The sequence below is a fragment of the Equus przewalskii genome, chromosome 1, assembly GCF_037783145.1.
Source record: "Equus przewalskii isolate Varuska chromosome 1, EquPr2, whole genome shotgun sequence".
NCBI classification, from domain to species: Eukaryota; Metazoa; Chordata; class Mammalia; order Perissodactyla; family Equidae; genus Equus; species Equus przewalskii.
The window spans coordinates 167,242,895-167,255,617 of NC_091831.1; the positions used below are offsets into that span (position 1 = coordinate 167,242,895).

The 12,723-nt window shown below is 39.1% G+C and overlaps 1 long non-coding RNA gene across 1 annotated transcript; it reads right to left on the reverse strand.

Annotated features, from left to right (window-relative positions):
- Window positions 1-346: 346 nt before the first annotated feature.
- On the reverse strand, window positions 347-3,895 carry LOC139084697 (uncharacterized). Its single transcript, XR_011542292.1, has 3 exons — window positions 3,816-3,895; window positions 1,177-1,325; window positions 347-516 (listed from the first exon to the last, which is right to left on the reverse strand). It is a non-coding gene; the product is annotated as an uncharacterized lncRNA (long non-coding RNA).
- Window positions 3,896-12,723: the final 8,828 nt, after the last annotated feature.

Genomic DNA, 12,723 nt, shown 5'->3' on the forward strand with positions numbered 1-12,723 from the left:
CATTATCATCATTATTTAGCATTTGTAGTTTCATCCTATTTTTCATATCTTCTTTCTGTTTTTCAGCTACTAGATGGTATGGCAGTAAGTACCTTTGAAATTGCATATCACTTTCCTTCTGCAGCAATTCTAGTGGCCTGGTACCAAAGCTTGAATTTAAATAACTATGACTATCCATTGGCCCTGCCCATTAATGCCAAACGAAGGCACTGCTGTATCAGTAAATAGCAAATTCATTACGGAGGGTTACTTGAGCTCTCACAAATGAGCCACTCAAGTCAGATCTTCCCACAATCTCTGTGCCTGCCCTTGTGTATCATCTACCTAGGAAGGTGATGCTTTGAAATCGTGTTAAGAATTTTAATCACGGATATTCTCTGCACATTGTGTAGACAGGAAAAAAAGGGGGCTCCTGCTTCCCCAGACTCCTGTTCAACCCCTGCAGGTTTCCTCACCTTGGATGATGTATTCAAGACTTTGATTCATTTTTCCATGTTAGAACCATCTCTCTCACAGCTGGGGTGAAGGGAAGGAGAAAGAGTGTTAGATAGCTACAGGGAAAGTCATCATTTAAGGGTCAGAAACCTTTTAAAAGTGGTGTACTGAGGTTTGGGGTTCTTTTCTTCTACTGTGTCTGATAGGGGCTGTGCTGCCGCCATCAACCCCTCCACTCCGTCATGCCAGGTGAAATCTGGCCGTGCGCTGGCGCAGCTTGGCCAAAATGGAGCTGCTCCCTCTGGCCTTCTAACTATCCTTATTCATTGAAAAATTACTGAAGACTTGTGGGAATTATTTCACTTAATCCTTTCAGCAGCACTAAGAAAAGCAGGCACTATTATTAGCTTTACACAGGGGAAAATGTGAGCTTGGAGAGCAAGCAGAACCTCATCTACGGTCGCACCGGCCATAAGGAGACCGTCAAAGCTGAGTCCCTGTGCCTCCAGGCCCAGGTGCTGAACACGGCGCTGCTCGCTCCCCAGTGGCTCCAGCGAGGGCAGTGAAATCCGGGACCCTCGGAATCACGCGAGCATCACGCGGATGGACTGTGCTGCAGATAAGACGCTCTCCCCCCAAACTGGGGGCCTGGGTGGGATGTGTTCAGCTCACACTTTTAAAGTAGCAGTCCCAAGACATATACTTGGCCTATGGCTTGACTCTCAAAAGTTGAACCCTCACCTGGTCTCCACCGTTCATTCCTCAGTCTCTCGAGAGGTTGATTTAAACCGTTCCTTCTCTCTCCTTACACTCTCTAAAACCTCTGTGTTGTTAGGGTTTTACAAAGGTAGGGATTTATTGGTGGTAAAATGCCTTCCCAAGGGCTAAACCTACAGGAAATATAAAAATTACGACAATGGTTGTCAAATATATGTATTATTCCATTTAGCCTCATAACACTCCTATGTAAGGTGAGCACCATTAGTGTCTGTACCGACGATACTGAAAATTGAGTCCACATACTGGGGTCAGTCCACAAATTGTTACTGGTCTGCAATAAAATAATGCAGCAATTGAGAGTCAGTGTTTAGAAACTTTAAAAGCAATTTGACAGAGTAATTTTATATCTGTTGAATTTAAGTATTTCTATGAATTCAATTTTGTTGTATTATACAAAAGTCTCAGTCTAGAGACTGCCTGGAGATTTAAAAAAAGAAATCTAGTTCCTCTGCACAGACAGTTTGAGAAACACTGGAATTTACTTTACAGCTGAGGGAGCCAAGGTTTCATCAGAGAGGTTAAGTAATTTGCCCAAAGACACACAGCTCAAGGAAAGTGGAGCCATGGCCACCTTCCTCTTAAACCGTGGGGACCGGAATTGTAGAAATCTGCTGTGGTGTTCTCTCTTGTCGTGCCTCCTTGGAGGGCTAGCACATAAATCTAGGTTTTAACTTGGCTACTTTCACTTGCACAGGGCCAGAAAGTGAAGGCCCCGCAGCCCTGCTCCTTATTTACATTCAGCAGCTCCTCTGCAGTTCCCTCCCTGTGTCAGTCAGGTCCTCTGCACTCAGGCCAGTTTGGAGCATCAGTACCAAGCCATTTCCTTCTACCTTGGGGTCTGGGGTCATCACGCTGCGCAGCACTTCCAGTTTTACTCCTTGAGTGGGATGATTTCTGGCAGTTGGATTCTAAAACCCAGATGTCAATTAAAGGACGCCAGAGGGAAGCTCTGCACAAGCAACATCGACATTTTACAGGACGTGAGGCAGAGGCTGTGCCGTGGTGACATTTCCCCATCCCCTGCCTCACTGAGGGCAGTTTATCAAGAGCAAAATAACCTTTCCTAAGCAGATGTGACGCACTGCACAGAGTCTGTCCTTTCTAACAGCATTTCCCACCCCACCCCTGCTTTGACATTGTTCTTTGACAAACGAAAGTACCAACATGGCCAATGTTAGCAAACATCAGTAGAGCTACTTTCTAAGACTGGAGAACCTGTCTTCTTGATTTGCAAGTGATTAGAGAAAAGCTGCCAAGTCAACCAGGAGAAACCTCACCACCAACAGAAATCAAACTTGCAGGCAGACCTCTCTATATTCAGAATCCCTGCTCCCCAACACTGGGCAGAGCAGAGAGACCTGAGCTGTCAGGGATAAACATGTCTGTCTCCTGCCTCCTCCAGTTGACCAGGATTAATGCTCTATTCACAGAAGACTGCCTTGTTCATTTCTTTGCTGCTGCTTCTTCTTTTTTTTTTTTTTTTTAACAGGCTCAGTAGATGAAATCAAAGGAACAGCTAGACCAGTGGATCCCCAACTATGTGTCTGGAGGGTCCGAGGGTTCTGGGAGGCTGGCGTTGATCATGGGGGATGGAAGAGGGAAGGAAGAAGTGAGAAGGGCGAAGGAAGGGCCTCCGTCTTCGTTCTCTCCCTAGAGGAGCCTTGCTTTTATCCGTGTCTCTTTTGAGAATTCTCTGCAAGACTCAATTTGAAGAAAAGATTCCACTCCTTCAAATTTTCTTGAAAACTACTTATTTAACTACAATTTTCTTCCTAAACATTTTGGTTTGATTTAAATCAGCAAGTTTTAAGCCTATTTTAGAATTGAACTGGATTTTGATTTTTTTTTATTTTTGTAACTCCAAACTTTTATTTCAGAAATATTTGGCTGTAGAAATGAGTCAGACATCTCATTTTAACTGAGACTTTTTTGCCAAACAAAATGAAAAGAAAATATATTCTCTCCTCTTGAAAGAGAGATGTTGCTACAGGGTCTGATTTTCTTTTATTATCAGAATTTCTTGAGGACTTCTTGGGGGAAATTTAATGCTGAAAATGGAGAAGAGAGTAATGCTTTGTCTATATTAAAATTTTTATTTGCATTTTTAAAGATGCATTTAAATATTTAAGACTGAATGCTACTGAAACTACCCTCTACGATCTTGGTCTGTAGATAAGGAAAAACTTCTAACCATGGAAACAATGCTCCACTGGCTCTATAGTTAAGGAACGTCTTATGTCTATAAGACTAGGAGTCCTATGAGATCCATTTGAAGATACAAATGGGACAAACTAACCCATGATATTTTAGGTCCACAATCTACAAACCAATAAATTCAGGCGTGATGGAGCCACACCCAGAGATATTTGCCATCCTGAAAAATTCCCAAGTTATAATTTGGAATTTTGTAAGTTTTAAAATACAAGCATTAGTACCACATTAAACTCATTATCATCTCTGTAGAACAATCTGAACTCCATTAAAAAGTTATTATTCTAAGATTCCTTTCCACAATAATCATAATCATTGCTCTAAGTTCTTTATGTATATTATCTCTAATATTCATGGTAATCTGGTAAGAGAAGTGTTATTATACTCACTTTACAAAGAAGGAAGTAGGACCCTACAAATTAATGGCTTTCTTAGGACCATTATAGCCAAATAAGTGGTAGAACATGGCTCCAAGTCCTTCTGATACATCACACTGCATCCTAGGAGATTAGAATCCATATATCAACCACTTTATTGAGTGCCTTCTATATTATATGCCAGGTGCTGGGCAAAGCACTTTACATACATTGCCCTCTTTAATCCCCACAAGGCCAGGAGGTAGATACTATAATTATCTCTATTTCACAGGAGACAAAACTAACTGAGGCTTAACATGGTTAAGTAACTCAGGTCACATATCTTGAAATATATATGAAGTCAGATCCAAAGCCCAGATCTGTCTGATTCCAAAACACAAACAAGACCAAATTTATACTTCCAAATGAAGAATTCTTCTCAAGGGATTACATACCTAGTCTCCTGATGCTTCCATTGTTTACGATTTCTCTAAAATCATCTTATGAAACTGCCTTCTTGGAATCCCTTTGTGAACCACTTAGGAAAAATTGCCCCCCAAAACCCACTTTATAACAAAACTACATTCCAGATGACTTTTGGATTTGTCCAAAAATCGAATTTTCTCTCAAATAAAGATTTAACATCATTGAGAATTTCCAAAACAAATGTGCCCTTGACTTCAAAGTAACTACTTGAATGTTTTGAATAATTATGGAACCATTAGATTAAGTTTATAGTTTCCCCAGGTGCCCATTAGGAAGGAGCATCACTCATTTAGGGGCATAATTTCTATATGTTCTTTAAAAAAAAAAATCAGTTTCCCACAACTCATGCTTCTCTCTCAGTCCCACTGTTCAACCAGCCTTCAGCCCCATTTCCGCACTGAGTCTATCCCCAGACGTATGTTCTATGCCTCCTCTCACATAATGATTTGCTGAAGAAAGTCAGACATCTCTGTATAAAAGGAGCATCAACCTACAGAAAGGAATCTAGGGCAATGATTCTTTGGGAGAACTCCTAATCACCCAGAATTCTCTCCCTGACAACTCAGAACCTCTCCCTTCCTTTTCCCATTGATGAAAAGTCTAACCTGGCAAAATGGTCCCACATTCCCCTGGAAATGACAGATCACTATTAATATTAGCCTCCATTTTGTGGAAACCTTCTCAAAGGGACAGATACAGCCTGGATACCTGTAGCCATTGAGCATTTTGATTAAAATCACTTTAACTTTGAAATTTCAAATCATTCAAAGGATATCACTTTTGAGCTAAAATCCTACTAAGTTGGGGAGAGATTGGCATTTAAACAGATGTCAGCAGTGTTTTGGGAAATGTAAATTGAGGTACAGATGGTGACTGCTAGGGAGTTAAGAGCATCTGTGTTCTATGAAAAAAAACTATATTTGTGAAAAAAATTTTAAATAATAACTGAAACTCCCAACTCAATTTTGAAAGTAGACAAGAAAATATCCTCATTGGATGGCACTGTTTGATAAGTTTCTTATATCAAAGATGACTTGAATTTCTGGTCCCTGGATATTAATTAGATCAAGATGAGGAATTATACCCTATGTCTTCAGTAAGCCAAAATTAGAACTTCTACTCCAAAAGAACAACTACATAACCTTGGCAGAGATTGCTGATTCCTCCATTTCAGCCAGTTTTGTGCCTCACTGTAAGTTCTAAGGAAAACATAAGTTATCTGCCATACAGTTGTAAAGAACTGGGGGTCTGGAGTTAGAGAGCCTGAGTTCAAATTCTGGTACTGCTGCTTTGTAGCTGTGTGACCTTAGGACACATTACTTAACTTCTCTAAGCTTCAGTTTCCTCATTTGTAAAATGAGATAGAAGCTAATCCTTGGGGCAAGCCCAGTGGCATAGTGGTTAACTTCGCATGCTCCCCTTCAGCAGCCTGGGGTTCATGGGTTCGGATCCCAGGCACAGACGAACATACTGCTCATCAAGCCATGCTGTGGCGGCGTCCCCACATACATAAAATAGAGGAAGATTGGCACAGATGTTAGCTCAGGGCCAATCTTCCTCACCAAAAACATGATAATAATAACCCCTACCCTCATAGGATTGTTGTGAGGATTAGAGTTACATGTAAAGTGCTTAAAGTCTTTCGTAAATATCAATGAATATTAGTTATTATTATTATAAGCTTTCTTCCTAATCCTGGGAGATCTATACAGGTCTGGGTATCACTGACCCGCTATCTCCCCAGGTCTGACATCCCCACCCCGGTCTTGACCTGGCACGAACAGTGACCTAGAAATCTGGATCCCATGAACTGGGAAATCCACAGTCTGTGCAAATCATCAATGATCTAACAAGGGACCTTTGTTCTCCTTTCTAACAGGCCTCCAGACATTTTCCCAAAGAATCAGCCACTCCAAATAGGAACACTTGTAGTTTTTAGATTAGGCCCTTTTGCGAGATGCAGAAATCTTTTCAGGTCACTAGGATAATTCAGAAAGTTACATTCCCATTAATGTGATTAGCATTCTAGGAACCTGAGTGTGCGAAAACAGTTTTCCCCTGGAAACCTAATCTTCAACCAGGAAAAGAATGAATCAACATCGCTCTATTTGGTATGGTTATTTATAATTGTTGTTTGTTTCCTTGCCTTTAAGGATTCTTACGCTCAGCTGCTCCTGTTAATCCAGTTTTTCAATGTTTTCTCCTTTAGGGAAAATCAAGAAACCAAAAGGTTAATCAATTCAGTCACATTAGGAAACCATGTAGGAACCATATAGGAATCCAGACTCCCAGGTTAGAGTTTAATCTGTTTTACACCCCACCTGATTGGAATGCATTTATGAATTAGATCCCATACACAAATGGATGCATTTAGCTTCGTTCACGGCACATCCGCAAACTCATTTACTGGATCCATAAGCACTTGTAAACATTGCTAATGGAGTTTGCTAAATGAATATTATAAACGTAATCCAAATGAGCTCTCTATGGAAATTGCAAATCATGTGAAAAATATAGTGCATTTGGTTATAGCACATTTCAGGAACGGTATATTTTAGTTAATTGTGTTAGTATACTATACGTGGCTGAATGTCAGTACTAGCACCTAGAAAAAAAATTAGCTCTTTCTGCTTGCTTAATACCATTCAACCTAGGATACTGAATATTCTATAATCCATCAATCAAAGGTTCTTTATTGCAAAAGCAGGTCTTCCTGGTTCACACTGTCTCCCTCAAAGGAAGCTAGGGCACCTGAGAAGCTATGTAAGCTCTTTTGTATGGTTAGAATATCAGTAGGATTCCTGAAACAGTTTCCAAAATGGTGCCCCGGTGGCCTGAAACAGTTACTGGAACTTTCAAGACAGCCTTAGTCGCACTGGGACTTGACTCAAAATTTATGCTCTTAATTAATAAAATGAAAGCACAGAGGAAGTTTTAAACACATGGTAGTCTTTTTTCTTTCTTTTCTCAAATAGAGTCATATTTTCAACTATGTATTCTATAATTCAGAGTTACTTTATTTAAATGAAAATTCTGTACTCAAGTCACTTCTTGCCCAAAGCACGAGCAAGCCACAATCTGAGACTTCCAAAGGTTTTCCTATCTTGGTAATGATTTATTTCAGGCGCTAGAAGACTAAAAATGCTATTCACAAATGAAGGTCAGATGCTTTCTAAAGTCCAGTTCTCTCAAAACGCAAGCTTTATTTTTTGTCTTAGGAAGTGAGAGACTGAATATACAAATGGACAATAGCCAGACCATATATAAAAGTAGAATTCTGACCCACAACCTCAAGCAACTTGTCCAGGAAACCAAGTCATTACCCACCATAGCCGGCCTCCTACAAGTCAGACTAGTAGGAAGTCAGACTGCCATCTCTAGTACCAACCCAGGAAGCCAAACAACCCCTGTAACAGTCAGCCCCAAACATCCAGGTCTTGATTAATTACAGACTGCTTCTCTAATTTTTGTCCCTGCTTCCAACTGAGACCAACCAGAGAAAGACAAATATGTGCCCCTAACCAATCCCCTAGGATGCCCCACTTCTAGCTAGCCCACCTGCAGCTTCTCCAGGCCAACAGCCTCCAATCAGAGCACAGCTGAAGCCTTCCCTCTTTTCTACTATAAAGCTTTCCCACTCCCCTGCCTGCCTTTATGTCTCTGCCAAAACACACATGACACAAGTGGCTGACCCCCTTACTACAGCAAGCTTGGAATAAATGGCCTATGCTTGTTCTCATTTGGTTAGTCTTTGTTATTTCCACAAGAACAACCCAGATGATGTTTTAGAGACAAAAACAAATGTTGAAATACATTTCAACTAGTTTACGGAAAGGACTGTTATATATATATATATGGAGAAAGAGAGAGAGAAGATAGAGAGATTATTGTTTGAAGCACTAAAGGGTCTATGTCATTCAGGAAAAACCCATTCCCAAGATGTCACTTGTCATATAAATAAACAGACTTCCCAGGAAAAGAAAGCATGAGCCAAGCTAGTATAGACAAACATGAAACTGATTTCTCAGAAGCTAATGTTTCTCAAGTCAATACTCAGTCCAACTTGATTGCTACTCTCACTACCAAGGAGTAAATTCAGCTCTTTTTGAGCTCTTCCTGCACATTATTTCTCAGTCCCTCCTTCATAGCAAATTCTAACAGTCAGGGGCTGTGTGTGTCCCTAGAAAGATAATAATGGAGAGAGAAACCATCCCTCCCACCTGCAAGGCCCCAGGCAACATGAGAGAGGAGCCTCAGTGTCTGACCTTTCTTTTTTTTAGTTTCACGTGTTGCTTTATCTTTATCTCATTTCATTCTTTGTTAACTTGGAGGGAGTTCTCCGGCTAAATACAGATTGGAAAACAACTATAATAACTTATCTTTGGTGGCCCAGATGGAATGTGTTGAGTGTATATTATGGTTAGTAAACTAGTATACTGACCCAAACAATCATTGCCCAAGTTTTAGGAAAATAGGTCAGATTTTATTCATTCAGTTACTGAATAAAACTTCTTTGTGTTTGCACTTTTGTTTGTTTGTTTAGGGTTTTTTCTGATTTTGAACGTGTTTTAAGAATTATGCAGCCATTTAGAATTATCATTATGAGCACCAATTATCACTATAAAAGTGGAATAGAGACAAGCATCCAATCTGGCCCAGATAAAAGGGGTTTTCCAAGGAGATATTCGTATTTTTTTTCTCAAAAGATGCCACCAACTTATACTCCTTTCAGTGGATTCAAGAAACTATGTGAGGATAAAAATGTCTTGATCATTCAAGTCTAGAAACTACAGTGCAAAATGTGAGTGCTTATTTTCTCTTTAATGGGCACACCGCAGATGCTATTGAGAGTCATAAATGTCTGTCTTTTATATCACTTTTATGTAAGATTTTTCAACAGGAAGTCTTTAAATGTGGCATCAAATATTCCCTTCATAATGAAGCTTATCCTATATTTCTAATCAGTTTAGCCAGCCTCCGGTGCATTTTTATGTTTCTTCCATTCCATTTTTATGATGAGGTGACAAAAACTCAACATAATATTCTAGACAAGGATATGCTGTCAATTTATATAATGGCACCTTAATATTTTCCACATTATTCTCACTCCTCTTCCAGTGACTTATTTTTAGTACTGTTGCACATTGAGCAAAGCTCATGATCTTTTTCTTGGAAGGTTACGGCTAATTCAATATCCATCACTGTGTATGATTAGCTTAAATTGTTCTTTCAGATGTGCATCACCTCACACTTGCCTGTTTCAAATTTCCCCTTCATCATATTGTCCAATTACCTAGTTTTGTTAAGTCTTGCTGGAATCCCTGTGGTCCTTATTGGACTGAAAATTTAGGGTCATTGAATAATATCATTCCTTTATGCACCTCATCTTATAAATGGTTAATAAATATATTCAACAACAAAAATCTTTTCTGGTACAGATCTCCAGAGCATCCTGCTGTTAACCTCATTCTGCATCCTCAGCTGGACCTGACCCCATTCTCTCAGGGCTCTTTCCTTGTCTTTTTAGTTCCTGGTCTGGCTATTACCTCTAAGGCTACAAGGACAAAGTTTTCTTATCAGGTGCTTGGAAGGTAATTTATCAAAATGCCTGTGCAGGGCACAAAAGTTCATTCTACTCCTGGTATTGTTCTGTGATCACAACTTAAGTAGCAACTAGTGCACACAATACTGTAGCCAAAGTTATGCTGATGAGCCATTTTGTATTCTGCTCCCTTTACTTTTTCTTTTCTGTTTTTCTGTTACATGAATAAAATGCTTGCTTTCTTTAGTCATTCATAAGCACTCTGGACTCCTCTTATTAAAGCTTTTATAGCCTTTGGACCTATTATCTGCCTACCCCATCTCCTTATGGGTTTAGAATAGTAACTGGATTTGACCTGAAACTCACAAAGCTTTAAATTGGTTTATAATTCATAGAGTTCATTATTTACATTCTTCTATGGAAACTACACATCCTAAAGGGAAAGAATCAAGTTTCAATATCATTTTGAGAAAAGGAAAGGGCTTGCACTGTTGAATAATTCTGTATGAGGAGTCAATCCAAAACGCATTCTTACACACATTGGCCAAGTGAGGGAATAAAATTCTGTTAAGTAATTGGTTATTCACTCCAAAGGCATGGTTTGACTTACATATAATTTTCTAGCAGGATGCCCTTAACTACAGAGAACCAGGGGCATCTCTCTCTATGTGTTTGCTTCTTTATAGATGTGAACTCTTAATTCAGATTCACTGGCACTACAATCTTGTCATTCTGACTGTGCAGAATTTTGCACTGTAGCCATACTTAATGTAACCCCCTTTTGAGTCCTCCCAGATAAATTCCCAAATGCCCCCTCAGGGCTCTAAGGTAAGTGGTATCTCATTTAATCACTTAACTCACAGTTTGAAATCACATAAATAAAGAGTGATAGATTCCATTTATCTTTGAGATTCTAGCAGCAGTTAAAAGAGTTGAGAGGAGGAAGCAGTTCTCCGGACAGGGCGTCCATTTCAAAACATGTATTACACTTTCAAAGATCCCAAAATAGCTAATGATAAGTCACTTAGTGGCACAAACTCTCTTCACCAAGGAACATTTCCTTTGTCTCCCTAGTTTGTCATCCAATGAAAAACAAATGCACGGAAGCTATGGATGGTTGCTCTTTTAAATTAGCAAAATAATGTGGGGCAAGAGCAGATGACATAATAATGCTTCACTGGGAAAAGGTACATCCCATGGTTCTCAAATCCCCTTCCAAACCTAAAATTGAGTTCAGTTCCAAACCCAGATAATGTGTGCCTGCTATGTCAATGCTGTGATGCGTTGTAAAATCTTCCTTAATATCTTAATAAATACATTTATAGATGGTTGTAGAGAAAGGGTCATTTAGGATTAGCATGACTACTACTAGCATAAATCAAGTACTTTTAGATTGCACAAAGTGGAGTGAAAATCAAATAGAGTTAACAGAGCAGACCCCAAAACGAAGATGAACTTCTCAGAGGGAGATAATAACTTGAGGGAAGATACCGTGTTTTACACTTATTTGCTTCACTTCCCTGCAGTTCCAGGTATTTGGTTCAACAAACAGCTGTGTTAGTGAGTTAGACCAGCTTCTGTCTTGGACTGGCCATTCATTCCTTCATTCAACAAAGATTGCCGACTGCAGTTATATGGCATTACTCGTGATGCACATGAATATAAAAGTTTAAACGGGTCAGAGCTAAAAGCAGGTTGACCCTCAGGCCTTCCATTTTCTGGGTTTCTTCCCCTAATTTCGCTTTGACGATTCTATGATTCTAGATATCCAGAAGATTGTTACCATACAGAGAACAGTGACCAAATACTTTATTTTCCCTTGTTGGGTTTTCCCTTGCCTTTTCCAGCTCTTTTATAGAGCATGTAGTCATCCCAACCAAAGCACCCGGAATATAAAACGCAACAGCATGGAGAACATGTTTTGGCTTTGGCTAAACCCCAAAAGCTTGAACAGTCATTGAAGATATTCACACAAAAACCTGGCTGATGTCACCCATTCTTGGCATCAGGATCCCTGAAATTATCAGTTTTAGTGAATTTCTATTTTCAAATCTATTTAGTGAAATGAAAAGTATTTCACCATCAGTAAATTATTCTTTAATTATAAGGTCCTACTGAGTTTCAGATATCATCTCAAAGAGACGGGGGGAAGGGAAAGAGCAAAGTTTTGAGTCAATACCTTCCATGTTGCTGGAGGGCCAGGAATTAGGAAGTAAATTCATTTTCCCTTTGTGATGGTATATTTTAGCAGAAATGCTTCTTTTTATTTCTGTTTTAAATTTGAATTGACAGCATAAGAAATAGTTTGGATTATTGATCCTACTAAGCTCCTTCTTTTTTGTGAGACTTATATTGTCATATTAAAGCCCTTTTTTTTCTGATTACTCAATAAATCTCTGGTACTTACATTATGATAGAATTCATGCCATTTATTCCTATGTATGATAGATGATTTTATTGCATTCCATCATATTAATATATAATACTCTAGTATTTTAATTTTCATGAAAAATCTTTGCAATGATTTCCAAACATTAAGATTTATTGCTACCCCCAGAGTCCTAACTAAAATTGCTCTGCATTGTGCAGCCACTATTTCCTCCCTGATGAAGACTCTCAAAGTCTAAGAGAGATTCAAGAATTTTGTTTCTTCCAGCTATCTCTTTCCTAACCTTTGGCCATTGTTTTCATCTCTTCTCTCTTCATCTTGTTGAGTTTTTTAACCTTTCCCAACTCAAGCAACCTGAAAATTAGCCAGAACAGAAAAAGAGAAAATAAAGAGAACCTGTCAAAAAATAAAGAAGGGAGACAAAGAGGAAATGAAGCAAGAATGGAAGAAAAGTTTTGAAAGTTTGCTTCTGGTGGCTTTGATGAATAGTTAAGAATTACTGATTTTGTGCTTTTGGATTTGCT